The 14,498-nt window shown below is 44.8% G+C and overlaps 1 protein-coding gene across 7 annotated transcripts in view; it reads right to left on the minus strand.

Annotated features, from left to right (window-relative positions):
* The window catches only part of ATP2B2 (ATPase plasma membrane Ca2+ transporting 2), a 166,500-nt gene that overhangs the window by 69,601 nt on the left and 82,401 nt on the right, over positions 1–14,498 (minus strand). The window lies entirely within an intron of this gene.

The following is a 14,498-nucleotide window of genomic DNA, read 5'->3' on the forward strand; positions in this document are numbered from 1 at the left end:
ATGAATAAAGAAAAGAATTTTGACACCTTAACTGTCATGGCTCTTTCCTACAGAATCCTGGGATTTTTAATTTTGTGAAGCACAAGCAACCCTTTGGCAGAGAAGGTTGAAGATCTTGTAAAACCATAAATCCCAGGATTCCATAATGTGGAGCTGCAGCACTTAAAATAGTGTCAAACTGCATTATTTCTATAGTGCAGATGTACCCAGAGTCATAGTAACAGTTATCAAGCATTTTGGAAATATCCACATACAGCCCTCAGGATAGCATACCTGGATGACTTTGCCAAGGTGAGGTGTACTGTATTTCAGTCTCTCTTGTAGCAATTATTTCTAAAAGTGTGTGTGTGTACATATATAAATATATATAAATATATTAATCTGGAGTTTGTGCAGGTATGAATGAATAAAAATATTTAGGATATGCTTGGTGTACTGAGGTGGAAAGTCCTTGGTGGGATCAATTTCTGGTATGATATGTCACCTAAGCCATTATATATATCACACAAACCAGTATATTACATAAATTGGTGAGCAAGCAATCTAACAGCATTAATAATAATAATAATAAAATTTTATTTATATCCCGCTCCTTCCCAAGATCAGGGCGGCTTACAACATGGTTAAAAAACAATGGTGCCATAAACAATATAAAAAGATACAACTACTCAGACTAACCATACAATCAATAAAAACAATCAATAAAACTAACAGAATTAAAAACCCCTTAGCCCAACCTCTTGGCCACGGAAGAGGAGGGAGGCCCACAGGATTTTTAGTCGGGGAATGCCTGTTGGAACAGGAAGGTTTTTAAGTCCTTCCTGAATTGGGCCAGGGTGGTAGTCGAGCGGAGCTCGGTGGGCAGCGTATTCCAAAGGGCTGGGGCAGCTGTGGAGAATGTCCTCCGTGTGGTGGAGGATAACCTAGCCCCAGGCACCTTCAGTAATTGCTGCCCAGACGTTCTGAGGGTGCGAGGCGGAATTATGGGGAGAGGCGGTCCTTTAGGTATCCTGGGCCCAAGCCATTTAGGGCTTTATAGGTAATCACCAACACCTTATATTGAGCCCGGAAGCAAATGGGCAGCCAATGGAGATCTTTCAAAACCGGTGTTATATGGCTGGTCCTGGAAACGCCAGTGAACAGCCGGGCTGCCATATTCTGCACCATTTGCAGCTTCCGAGTTTGGTATAAGGGTTGCCCCATGTAGAGTACATTGCAGAAGTCCAGTCTCGAAGTTACCAGAGCATGTACAACAGTTTCTAGGTCCCTCTGGGCCAGGTATGGGCGCAGCTGGCGAATAAGCCGAAGCTGATGACAGGTGCTCTTGACCGTCGCATTCACCTGAGCAATCAGATGAAGCGACGAATCAAGAAGCACCCCCAGACTGCGCACGGAGTCCTTCACAGGGAGCGTGACCCCGTTCAGGACAGGTGGAACCACCGCCATTCCTGGACCAGGAGAACCTATCACTAGTACCTCCGTTTTCTCTGGATTCAACTTGAGTCGGTTTTCCCTCATCCAGCCCATTACTGACTCTAGACAGGCCACGAGAGGAGAGATGCCATCCCCAGTCACTGCATCAGTCGGAGACATAGAGAAAATAATTTGGGTGTCATCAGCGTACTGATAACCCCGCGCCCCATGTCTCCGGATGATCTCTCCCAGCGGTTTCATGTAAATGTTAAATAGCATGGTAGACAGAATGGCTCCCTAAGGGACCCCAGTTTTAAGGGCCCGCTCGTCGGAGCACACGTCTCCCAGCTGCACCATCTGGGACCTCCCAGAGAGGTAGGACCGGAACCACTGGAGCGCAGTGCCCCCGATTCCCACCTCTGCCAGGCGTCCCAGAAGGATACCATGGTCTATGGTATCGAAAGCCGCTGAGATGTCCAAGAGCACCAGCAGGGACACGCTTCCCCTGTCGATGCCCAGATGGAGATCATCGACTAAGGCGACCATGGCCGTCTCAACCCCGTAACCCGCCCAGAAGCCAGTTTGAAATGGGTCCAGATAATCCGTTTCATCCAAGACCGCCTGAAGCTGGATTGCAACCGCCCTCTCGATCACCTTACCCAAAAATGGTAGCAGCGAAACAGGCCGATAATTATTGTGTACCAGGGGGTCGAGGGAGGGCTTTTTTAAGAAAGGTTTTACAATGGCCAATTTCAATTGAGATGGAAATAGCCCATCCCTCAGAGATGTATTAACTATCCGGCGTAACAGTAATGTTACCGCCGGTCCCCCCTGGGCCGCTAACCACGAGGGACAGGGATCAAGAGAGCAGGTTGTTTTCCGAACACTTCCGAGGATCTTGTCCACATCCTCGGTACTCACCGACTCAAACTGATCCAGTTTAACAAAGTCCACGGAGGCTCTGGACACTTCTACCCTAGGTTCTGCTAAAATGTCGGCTTTCAGACCTTCGCTTATGCGAGAGGTTTTATCCGCAAAAAAGTCGTTAAACAGGTCACAGCAGGCCTTAGAAGGTTCAAGGATCTGGTTCAGGGCAGGAGGGAGCTGAGTTAGCTCCCTAATCACCCTGAACAACTCTGCCGGACGCGACTCTGCGGACGCAATACGAGCACCATAGAACGAGTTCTTTGTTGCTCGCATTGCCTCTCCGTAGTCCTTTAACAGTTGGTCTAGGAGAGCCTTGTCATCTAAGCAAAGGTGTTTCCGCCAACGGTACTCTAGCCGTCGCAGAGCCCACTTCCTTGCCCGGAGATCTTCCGTATACCAGGGCTTACGCTTAGAAGCAGGCCTGAGAGGGCGCTTGGAAGCGATACTGTGTATAGCCCTAGAAAGACCGGTATTCCAAATACCGGTGAGGGCATCAACAGAGTCGCCGTCATTTCCAACCGTGAGCCCCTCTAAGGCTTCTTGGAACCTCTCAGGTTCCATCAGCCTTCAAGGGTGGACCATCCTAACAGGTCCACCACCCCCGGGGGGGATCTGGGTAGAGGCCTTGATTTTCACCTCTACCAGGAAGTGATCCGTCCATGGCGGGGGGAAACATTAACTATTTCCACCCACGGATTTTCCGCCTCCGAACAGAAGACCAAATCGAGAGTATTACCCGCACAATGCGTAGGACCCTGTATCAGCTGGGACAGGCCCATGGCCGCCAGGGTATCCATGAATTCCCGACCCGCACCAGATGGAACATGGCTGGCCGTGAGGGAGATGTTGAAGTCACCCAGGACAAGAAGCCTGGGCGTCTCCAACATCAGCTCAGCGACCAGCTGTGTCAGCTCGTTAAGGGAGTCCTCTAATGCACGGGGTGGCCGATACACTAACAGAATCCCTTGACTGTCCCTAGCCTTTAGGGTCAGGTAAATACACTCGATATAGGAGGTCTGTCGGATGTGGTTCCTGGTGAGGGACACGGTGTTCCTATGTATCAAGGCCACACACACACCCCGCCCACCTAACCTGCGCTGGTCCTTCACCGAGAACCCAGCAGGCAGGGCCTGAGCCCACACAGCATCTCCTTCAGGCCCAAGCCAGGTCACGGTAATGCAAGCCAGGTCACACTTACTGTCCTCCAACATATCGTGGAGGATGTGGGTCTTGTTGTTAATAGACCTGGCATTGCACAGGAGCAGCGACAGGGTTTGTGGCACGGTTGGAGTGACCCTCAGGTCCTTTAGGTTGGGAGGGGGACAGGAAGGCGAGATAGATATGATACATCGATCACGCCTTCCCCTGGAACGCAAGTCCCTTCTCCCACCACCATACCTCCCCCTGCCCCACACAACCTCAATTGGAGCTCCGCCCGCGATGATGTTATCCCCGGCCCAGGCATCCCCCGCGTCCCTATCCTCCCCCCACCCTTCTATGGCTACTGGAAGAGCAGAGGTTAGCCACCACAGGCATCCTCTGCTCTCGGGCTAGTCCAAAGCCTCCCTAGCCCGATAAGACCTGTGCAGTTGCGCAGTTGCGCTGCGGTGCCCCTTCAGTCCATGGGCGGCATTCCCGGGGCGGTGCGCAGATGCGCACCTCTGACACCCCGGGAGAAGGCCGCCCAGCAGAAAGCGCGACGCTGGCGGTGGTAAGGGTCCGGCGGAGGAAGAGGCAAAGGAGGGTGTGTCAGGAAGGTCCGACGCGCGGCTTTATGCTCGCCTCTCTCACAGACGAGCTCCTCCCTGGCTTCCCTCCAGCTGTCTCTTAAAGGCCCCACTCACTGGCCGCCAAACGCCAAGGCCAGGACGCCAACAAACAGAGTCCCGCTGTGGTGCCCCTTCAGTCCGTGGGCGGCACTCCCGGGGCGGTGCGCAGATGCGCACCTCCGACACCCCGGGAGGAGGCCTTGCTTAGAGACTGTGAAAATGTCAAAGAGGAGTTCTCTAAAGGAACTATTTCTACATTGTAGATGCACCTTACATAAATTAAGTTTAAATACTGTTCTCCATTAATGTATATCAGGGGTAGGCAACCTGCGGCCCGGCGAGGCCTTGGGACCGGCCCCAGCCCCGTCTGGCCGCCGATTGCCACCGGGGCCTTTGGCCTCTCGCGGACAGGGGCAATTGTCTATATAAGCCTCAGAAACATGCATTTATATTAACATTTTTAAAACAATCAGCAATTTTTTTCACGTGTCCTCCACTTTTTTTAAAAAAAGTGTCCACCATTTGAAATTTTTGTCCTACATTTGTCCCGGTTTATTTATTTATTTAAATTTTTAAAAAATTATTTACTTATTTATTTTTTGGCTTCGGCCCCCCCAGTTGTCTGAGGGACAGCAACCCAGCCCCCGGCTCAAAAAGGTTGCCTACCTCTGATGTATATGAAGAAGTATATTTTGATCAACAAAAAGGTATGCTAAATTCCTAAAGATTTTAAAATGTCACATGACCAATTTCCCCCCTTTCTCCTCTTCTTTTTATTCAAGACTCTTGCTCTCCTTCCTTGGGATTTTTATTCCTTAAAATGGACCAGACAGCCCTTCAAATAGCAGACGGCAACTTTACAGTAGGGCCCATGGCTATTCTCTCTGCTGGAGACTGAAACATATCACACTGAGCACGTTCTGAATGAAGATCAAAATGAAATTTCTTGCCTATGCAGTTCAGCGGGCAGTTCTTGCATATGCAGTTCAGCCAGCAATTATTTGCAGCTGCCAAATAATCTTAACCAATTAATATATTGATGAATTTGTTTGGAACATAACTTTACAATGCTGGGGCTGAAATACATCACAAATGAAATAGACAATTATCTGGAACATTTGGAAGCAAGACAGATAACTATTTCAAAATCTGTCCTAATTATATATACAAATCAGAGGAATTATGCAAGCCAATGAAGTAGTTTTCAAAGAAGAAGCCACGTTAGTCTCTTACAGCATAAAAAGGAGGAAGGGGAAAAAAAGAAAACCTTTAAGACAACAGGTTTTTATTTTAGCATGAGCTTTTGTGAAGATAAAGCCACTTCTTCAGAGTCAGCCACAAAAGCTGACACTAAAATAAAAACCAGTTAGTCTTAAAAATGCTGCCCCATTTTCCCTCCCCCTCCCCTCCTCTCCTCCTATTTATGCTGCAAGGCAATGAAGTCATAACTTCTCACTTCCTGCATGGCTTTATTGCTTATTCCTGCTTAAAATGGAAAGGTTTATTTAATCTAATATTATGAAACAGCTAATACCACTATCTCTAAGTAAATGACTTCTGTTATCATAACATTTGAGTATAAGTTTCACATTTGGAAGTCAAATATTGACTACACTTCAAAAAGGCTGCTGCCGGAAGAGAAACAGACTTGCACATGTGGGAAAGGCCATAAAGCTTTAATCTGTTCAATTAAAAACTTGGCTGATCCATCAACATTGATCCCAACATCCAACTTTTCACAACTGTGGCCATTATAAATATTTCTCTCACTGTAGCATGCACAAAACATTCAGCTGTCTCCATTAATCCCAATCCAGTGATTATGTGTATTATATTGTTACGTTTTCTCTTTCAGGGGAAAAGACTGCCTCCCAAAGTAGCTCACAGCAATTAAACTTCTTTTAAACTATTTAAAACTGTGAATCATTCTATGATTCCAAGAACAAAACGTTGTAATAATATCAAGCTGCTAGAGGGCATAAACCTAAAGTATAGGCCTTATTTTGGGGTTTATGAACTGCCCGCAAGCTACATAAAGAGGACTCAGAGCATTGCCAAAGGCCAGCATCAGAGCAGATTGGGGGTGTGGTGTCCGCAGGATGCACGGCCTGACTCTGGCCCCATGCCGCACACCCCACATGATGGGAAGCATCACAGGGCTCCCCTGATGCAGATGATGCAGGACCAAAGGAGCACCAAGAAGCTGCGATGCCAGGAGCTATGGTGTCATTTCCATGGAGCAAAAAGGAACCACTTTTTGCAGCTCCTTTTTGCACCATGGAAAGGCCAGATCAGACCTGTGGCATATAGTTGCCATGGCCCTGATCTGGCACAGAAAGGGGTGGGTGCAGGCCACCCCTTAGGGGTGGTCTGTTCAGTCCCTCACTCTACCCAATTTTTAAAAAAATCATATATGAAGTATATGTGCATATTTTGGGTGGTGGACGGAGACTGGATTCCCATGAAATCAGAGAGCAGTGTGATGACAAAGGAGCAGAGTTTATCTACCTTGAAGGAAAGAGCCCAATATAAAGACACTGATGAGATCAATGAACTGTTGATCATGGCAACAGACCAAATGAATGAAATGAAGAAGATGTTACATCAGCTAGATGCTAAAATTTTAGTCGCAATATTGGATATATGCACACTGCAGAAATAAAGCAGCTTGACACACCTTAACTGCCACAACTCTGTCTTACAGAATCCTGGATTTGTAGTTTGGTAAGGCACCAGAGCTCTCTGGCACAGCAGGCTATATACCTCACCAAACTAAAAATCCCAGGATTCCACAGGATGGAACCGTGACAATTAAAGTGGTCTCAAACTGTTTTATTTCTGCAGTTTGTCAGGTCTCACTTTCAATGAAATATGCCTATAGAATAATATTTAGTAGTATCACTAAAGTTCAAAACACTACATTTTCTCTCACATCTTCTCTCTCCTCTCTAATTATTTTACCCTGCTGAGGGATCACTCCTACAGCCCTAGCCAGTAACCTCAGCAATTCACCTTTGGTGTCAGAGTCATTAGCGGGGGCACTTTGAATTTCACAGGACAGAAATGGCTTATTGGTGATTGAATTTGTTGTTATTTGCCATCAAGATACTTTTGATTTATGGCAACCTTATGAATGACCACCAAGAAACTCAAGTCCTGCAAGCTCAGGGCCATGGCTCCCTTTACTGAACCAACTTACCTGCAAAGTGGTTTTCCTCTTTTCCTACTGTCTTCCAGTCTCCCTAGCATTATCATCTTTTTCAGTGAGTCAGGTCATCTCATGAGAGAATGGATTGACCATTGGACTATGACTCTGGAGACCAGGGTTCGAATTCCAGCTTGGTCATGAAAACCCCTTGGGTGACCTTGGCTTTTGGAATATTTGCATTTACATAATAAAATATCTTGGAAATGGAGTCAAAATCTATATATGAAATTCATTAATGCTTCATGTACATCTTATACCTATAGCATACACACTATTTTTTAATTAATTCTGTGCATGGAACAAAGTTTGTCTACTCTGAAGCATCAGACATCCCCCCCCAAAAAAACAACAACAGTGTTCTTGGAGTGGTATTAGGTGCATCAGAATCAGGTCCATGATTTGTGGACAAGGGGTTTCTGAAATGTGATTGTACATTGAAATTAATGTGCATTTTGTTCCTCTAAGAGCACAGTGATTTAGAAGCAAGTAAAAGATACTGGGTGACCTTGGGCAAGTCACACTCAGCCTCAGAGAATGGCAATGGCAAATCCCCTCTGAAGATACTTGCCAAGAAAACCTTATGATAGGTTCATCTTAGCGTCACCATAAGTCAGAAACAACTTGAAGGCAAGCAACACCAGATTTCAGTTTCTGGTTCCACTGCGTGCTTTAAAATTAATTGACTCACCATATGCAGTGAACTGTGAACATGACTGGGATCTGACTCTGAATTTTCTTCCCTATCCCAATGCAAAAGTAGCAACAACAATAACAACAACAACAATAAGCCAACATGTAGTGGATACTTCTGTGATATCTGGCTGTTAAGACCTGATCACTGAAATGAAAGAAAAATTATATAATTATCTTTGCATCTTCCTCTTCTTTTGAAAAATCAAGTCAAACATACTTCCCCATTTCTGGTCATGGCTATTAAATTAATGAAAAGCCTTTGTTAAGGGAACCCAAGCCACACTTAGCACATTTATTATTACTCCACAGATACAAATAGTTCTGATAGTTAATGAGTTTAAATTTAGTATATACATCCAAGTATGTCTAGGCATATGATGTACCCAAAGAATTTCATCATGTGAATGGAGTTACTGATTATAGCTGAAAACCATTCAGAGTGAAAGAAAAAGTGTCTGCTGCCAAATACATGGTTTCTGAAGAATTACATTTGGGGGTAAAAATTCACATAATTTCACAACACACATCTTAATATGATTATATCCCGTGGTGTGTGTGTGTGTGTGTGTGTTGGGATATTTTATAAGTACTTTAGAAAAGTAACATTTCCAACCTCTGTAACTTAAACTAGACTGAAGTTTGATCAATTTAACCCTAATCCTACTCTTCTCCCCCACTATTGGCATTCCCTTTCTGTGCTGGTGGGATTGTGTGCTCCTGTGAGTCAAGAGGCTAAGCCAGGGGTAGGCAACCGTTTTGAGCTGGGGGCCGGGTTGCTGTCCCTCAGACAACTGGGGGGCCGAAGTCAAAAAATAAATAATTAAAAAATTAAAAAAAATTTAAATAAATAAATAAACCGGGACAAATATAGGACAACATTTTCAAATGGTGGACACTTTTTTAAAAAAAGTGGAGGACATGCAAAAAAAATTGCTGATTTTTTAAAAAATGTTAATGTAAATGCATGTTTCTGAGGCGTCTATAGACAATTGACCCACCATGCCCCTCACACGAGAGGCCAAAGGCCCCGGCGGCAATCGGCGGCAGGATCGGGCTGGGGCCGGTTCCAAGGCCTCGCCGGGCCACATCCGGCCCGCGGGCCGCAGGTTGCCTACCCCTGGGCTAAGCTGATGGCAGCAGTGCTGCTGGTGGAGTCTCCCATGTCAGACAGACTTTTGATGAGGAGCCAGACTAAAAGTGCCAAACATGGTCCCATGCTGCTCAGGGCGCACTTGTGGCTGGAGCAGCCAGAGGCCACTCCATGTCACCCGTCTGCTTGAGGCCACTGTAAAACAAGAGGTGGAATGTACAAACATTCCAAAACTTAGGGTGAACAAGCTAAAGTTGGATGGCCAAGAATGAGACATTATGAGCCAGCTAGTCAGTGAAATTAGGACTTCAAAATACATTGTGTCCATACATTGTTTCAGTCATTAATCAGAATGGGGAGTGCAGACAAGAAATCAGAAGAAGACCGGGACTTGGAAGGGCAGCAATGAAGGATCTAGATAAGATCTTCACGTGTAAAGATATATTACTGAATACTAAAGATTGTTCATTGTTCATCATACTAAAGATTGCCATCGTATTTACCATTTCTGTGTCTGGTTGTGAAAGGTGGACAGTGAAGAAAACTGATAGGAAGAAAATAAATGTGGTGCTAGAAAAAGAGTTCTACAGATACTGTGGACTACTAAAAAGACAAATAAAAGAGTCCAAGAGCAAATCAAGTATGAACTCTCCCTAGAAGCCAAGATGATGAAACTGAGACTGTTGTACATTAGACATGTCATGAGAGGACATGACTTCCTAGAAAAAACAATAATTCTTGGCATGGTAGAAAGCAGTAGGATAAGAGGAAGATGGGTGTCATTACAGATAGCAGGGTGACTTCGAAGTCTCTGAATCATGGGGTCATAATAAGTCAAAGTCAACATGACAGAGTTAACAACAACTGCAAAGTCTTGTACCTGAAAAAAGATATATAAAGGCTACAATCCAGGTTTATATGAACTGTGAGCCAAGGGTCTTTTGCAAGTCTATTGATGGGTTTCAGCTGCTTTGTTAACTGAGTACAGTTTTCCAACATCAATTCCATTCCTGTTACATTGAAGTAGATTTGGGGTGGGGGGTGGGTGGGGGGATTACCATAGTTTTTGTTATATCTTCAAAGTGGGCTGTGAAAAAAGATCAAGATCAATGCATACCATATATACTAGACTACAGTATAAGTTGACCTCATGTATAGGTTGAGGGCAGGTTTTGGGGCCAAAATTATGGATTTTAATATGACTCATGGGCTTGATACAGATGGTGCAGAAGTGCTGTCCTAGGGCCAAAACTAGGGGTGGAGAGCGCTCAGCAACTGCATGCTCCCCAGCCCTAGTTCGTATGGACGGTGCCATTTTGGAAGTGTGCCGTCCATACATGCGGCGTGCTGATTTTGTCAGGCGCGTGCCACATCCAAATGGACTGGCATGCACCTGACATCATTGCAACGATGCAGGTCACTTGGGGCGCCCTTTCAGCATCACAGAAAGGAGCTCCGAAATGGAGCTCCTTTTGCATGCGCACATCACTGGCACAGCCTCGACATGGCCTGGAAAAGCACTAGATCTGGGCTGCCGGTGAGGCTGCCCTGGCCCCAATCCACTGTGGAAAGGGGCAGCTTCAGACCGCCCCTTTTCCGCGGTCTGTACTGGGCCATGGGTAAGTTGAAGGTAAAATTTAGGGGCATGTAACAAAGGATGTAAAGGATATAGCGAAGAAAAACTATGCCAAATAAATTACAAAACTCCAGGAGGTATATCTGTTTGTACTTAGACTAAAGGCTAGATGGATGAAAATGCAGAGGAGAGTCAGTACTTTCAGATCAGATAATGCTCTTGCCTTTCACCAGGAGATTTTTCATTTTTAAATAAGAGTTAAAGTGCAGTACTTACACTAACCCATGGATAAGTCGACTTGGGTTTTTTTGGGTCATTTTTTAAACTAAAATTTCTAGACTTGTACATGAGAATATACAGTAGTCAATGTGGTTAATGCTACTGTAGTGGTTTCTCCCTTTTTACCAGTGGTTGCATCCACATTGCAGAAATAATCCAGGCTGACAATGTTTAACGGCCATGTCACAATGCTATGGAATTTAGGAGACTGTAGTTTATTGTAGAACTAGAACTATCTTCTGACAGAGAGGACTGAATGTTTCATAAAACTACAGTTCCCAGAATTCCACAGCATTGAGCCATGGTAGTTAAAGTGGTGTTAACCTGGATTATTTCTGCAGCAAAGATGCAGCCTGTGTAACAGTTATGGTAGATTGAAAATTTCTTTGGCAAAGTCTGGTTCCCCTTTACTGACCCTCATTTACTGATGCAATGAAAGTGAAGACACTAGTCATGACAAATAATAACAACAATTACATAATCCAGGTAGCAAAATTCAGTAATAGGATAAAAAGGTGGAGTCTCCTGATCCTGACAGTTTTCCCTTTTCCCTGCCCTTTTGTTTCTGCAGTGGTGGTGGTGGGGTTTTGGGGGGGGGGGGGAACAGCCCTTAAAGCAAATTAGAAACTGCATGGGGGGAACATATACAGAGGAGTAAATGTGAGAAAGATTAAGCAGTACACAGCTCAACATCTTCCATGACTATCTTTCCTTCTATACATCATGTGCCTTACATAGAAATGCAGATTTGCCTTCTACTGGTTACTTTATTTATTATGGCATGGAATCCATCCAAATTCTAATCAAACACTAATCAAAATATAAAAACAATATAATCATAATCCATCTCCACAGTCTCCACAGGTATAAAAACATACCTACTGCTATTTACAGCAATCTTGGGTCTTATTGGGTCTTATTATGATAGCCTTGGCAGAAAAATGGGGTATAAATAATAATAATAATAATAATAATAATAATAATAATAATTATTATTATTATTCAGAAATAAGCCTATTTTCATAAACACATTGCCTTGAAAGTCCATCTGTTTTTGTAATCACTTGAATAAGTCAAAGTCACAAATAAATTACTATGAAAGAAACCATGGATCAGGATCACTGACATGTTATTTTACTTGTTTCCCTGAAATAAGGAACTGTCAATACAGCATTAACTTCCTTGCAAAGGCAAATAAATATGCTACTGCTCACATATCTTGATAAGCAAAACAACTAGGTTCATGAATTTTAGATAATACATTTTTCAGAAATAACACAATGCATATGAAGTGCAAAAGCAGAGGTGTGATTGTTTTCCATAAATAGAAGCACTTTGATAGTTACAAACATCAAAACATTTTTATATTGACAAATGTTACTGCTGAATTTTAAAGCGCCTAACCAAATGCACTGCATTTTAGGATTCTATCAGTCTGAGGAATTTTATTGAGCAGACAGGGAGATTGACCATAATAGAAGCACCAATTAGCATCGTGCTCTAGGATGTCACTGACAAAACCAGGATCTCTCCTTTGCTTTACCCTTTGTCTTATTTACTGCTGTATACTAGTCTACATCATGTTGACAAATTTATCAGTAATACAGCAAATCAGGAACAACGGAGATGGGATTATTGTCAGGAATAGAGAGGATATGGATATTAATGCAAATTCCAACACAGTTTATGGTGCGTGGAGTTGTGCGGGGCATGGGAAGATACGGCGTTAACAGGGTGAGAGATATTCCTAGAGGAAGACGAGATAGATGCTTAATATCCATCCCGCCTTCCAACCACCCTGTTAACCTGAAAGAGCCGAGGATTGTCCCAAGCATACCACAGACCCTTTCCTTGTTCCTCTGTAATGCTAGGTCGGTGAAAAATAAATCCCACATCTTATATGATTTAATAGATGAAATGGACGCCAACCTGGCATGTATCACAGAGACCTGGCTGGGAGAGGATAGCTGCATGACCTGGGCTAAAACTCTCCCAGCTGGGTATGTAGTGAAGGAGCAGGTCAGGGAAAGTGGGCGAGGGGGAAGTGTGGCTGTTGTCCATAAAGGTAACATCACCTTGACCAGGAACCCGTTTCCAAAACTGAGACACATTGAGTGCATTTACCTGACCCTAAAGGCCAAGGACAGTCTGGGGATTCTGTTGGTCTACCATCCACCCCGTAGCCTAACAGACTCCCTGGCTGAGCTGACACAGCTGGTCTCGGAGCTGGTGCTAGAGTCTCCCAGGCTTCTTGTCTTGGGGGACCTCAACATCCCCTTCGAGGCCGGCTCATCAGATCTATCAGGTGCGGCTCGGCAGTTCATGGATTCCATGACATCCATGGGCCTGTCCCAATTGGTCCAGGGCCCAACACATTGTGCTGGTAATACTCTCAATGTGGTTTTTAGTACGGACCAGGAACATCCGTGGGCGGAGATAACTGATATCTCCCCCCTGTCATGGACGGACCATTTTCTGGTCAAGGTCAGACTGAATGCCACAATCCAAAAACCCCTTGGGGATGGAGGACCTATTAGAATGGTCCACCCTCGAAGGCTGATGGGACCCAAAAGGTTCCATGATGCCCTAGAGGGAATTATGTTTGGGAACAATGGCGACTCTGTCGAAACCCTGGAATAAGAACTTTACCAGTATTGTTCCCGAGCGTCCTTACCAGCCCGCTTCAAATAGAAGACCCTGGTATACAAAAGATCTACACCAGATGAAGCGGGCTGCGCAATGACTAGAGCGCTACTGGCGGAAACATCAGCGCATATCTGACAAGACACTCCATGAAAACTTGTTACGTTCTTATGGAGTGGCAATCAATGCAGCAAAGAATTTGTTCAATGCCGCACGGATTGCATCGGCGGAGTCTCGTCCTGCAGAGCTATTCAGGGTGGTCAGGGAATTAACTCAAGTACCGACTACACTGAACCCTTTATTAGAACCAACTATAGCCTGTTGTGACGCTTTCAATGATTTTTTCGCTGATAAAATCTTTCAGATATGGGCTGATCTTGATGCCGGTTTTTTGACAGAATCAATAAAGTGACTCTGGAAACAAGGTTATTCTGGATTGCTTTGAGTTTGTAAGTACCAATGGCATGGACAAGCTCCTTGGAAGTGTAAGGAGAACAACGTGCTCTCTCGACCCTTGCCCCTCTTGGTTGATTGTCCAGGGAGGAGATGTAATTATTCTCAATGCATCTCTTCGGGATGGTATATTTCCAACTGCCCTAAAACAGGCAATAGTAAAACCAATTTTGAAAAAACCCTCCCTTGATCCTCTGTTGAGAAACAATTATAGACCAGTTTCCTTGCTACCATTTTTGGGCAAGGTGATCGCGAGGGCGGTTGCCTTTCAACTCCAGGCTATCTTGGAGGAAACCAATTATCTGGACCCATTTCAAACTGGCTTCAGGGCAGGATACGGAGTTGAGACTGGCATGGTCGCCTTAGTCGATGATCTCCGTCTGGCCACTGACAGGGGTAGCGTAACCCTGCTAGTGCTCTTGGACATCTCAGCAGCTTTCAATACCA

This window comes from Sceloporus undulatus, chromosome 2, assembly GCF_019175285.1.
Source record: "Sceloporus undulatus isolate JIND9_A2432 ecotype Alabama chromosome 2, SceUnd_v1.1, whole genome shotgun sequence".
Taxonomy (NCBI): Eukaryota; Metazoa; Chordata; class Lepidosauria; order Squamata; family Phrynosomatidae; genus Sceloporus; species Sceloporus undulatus.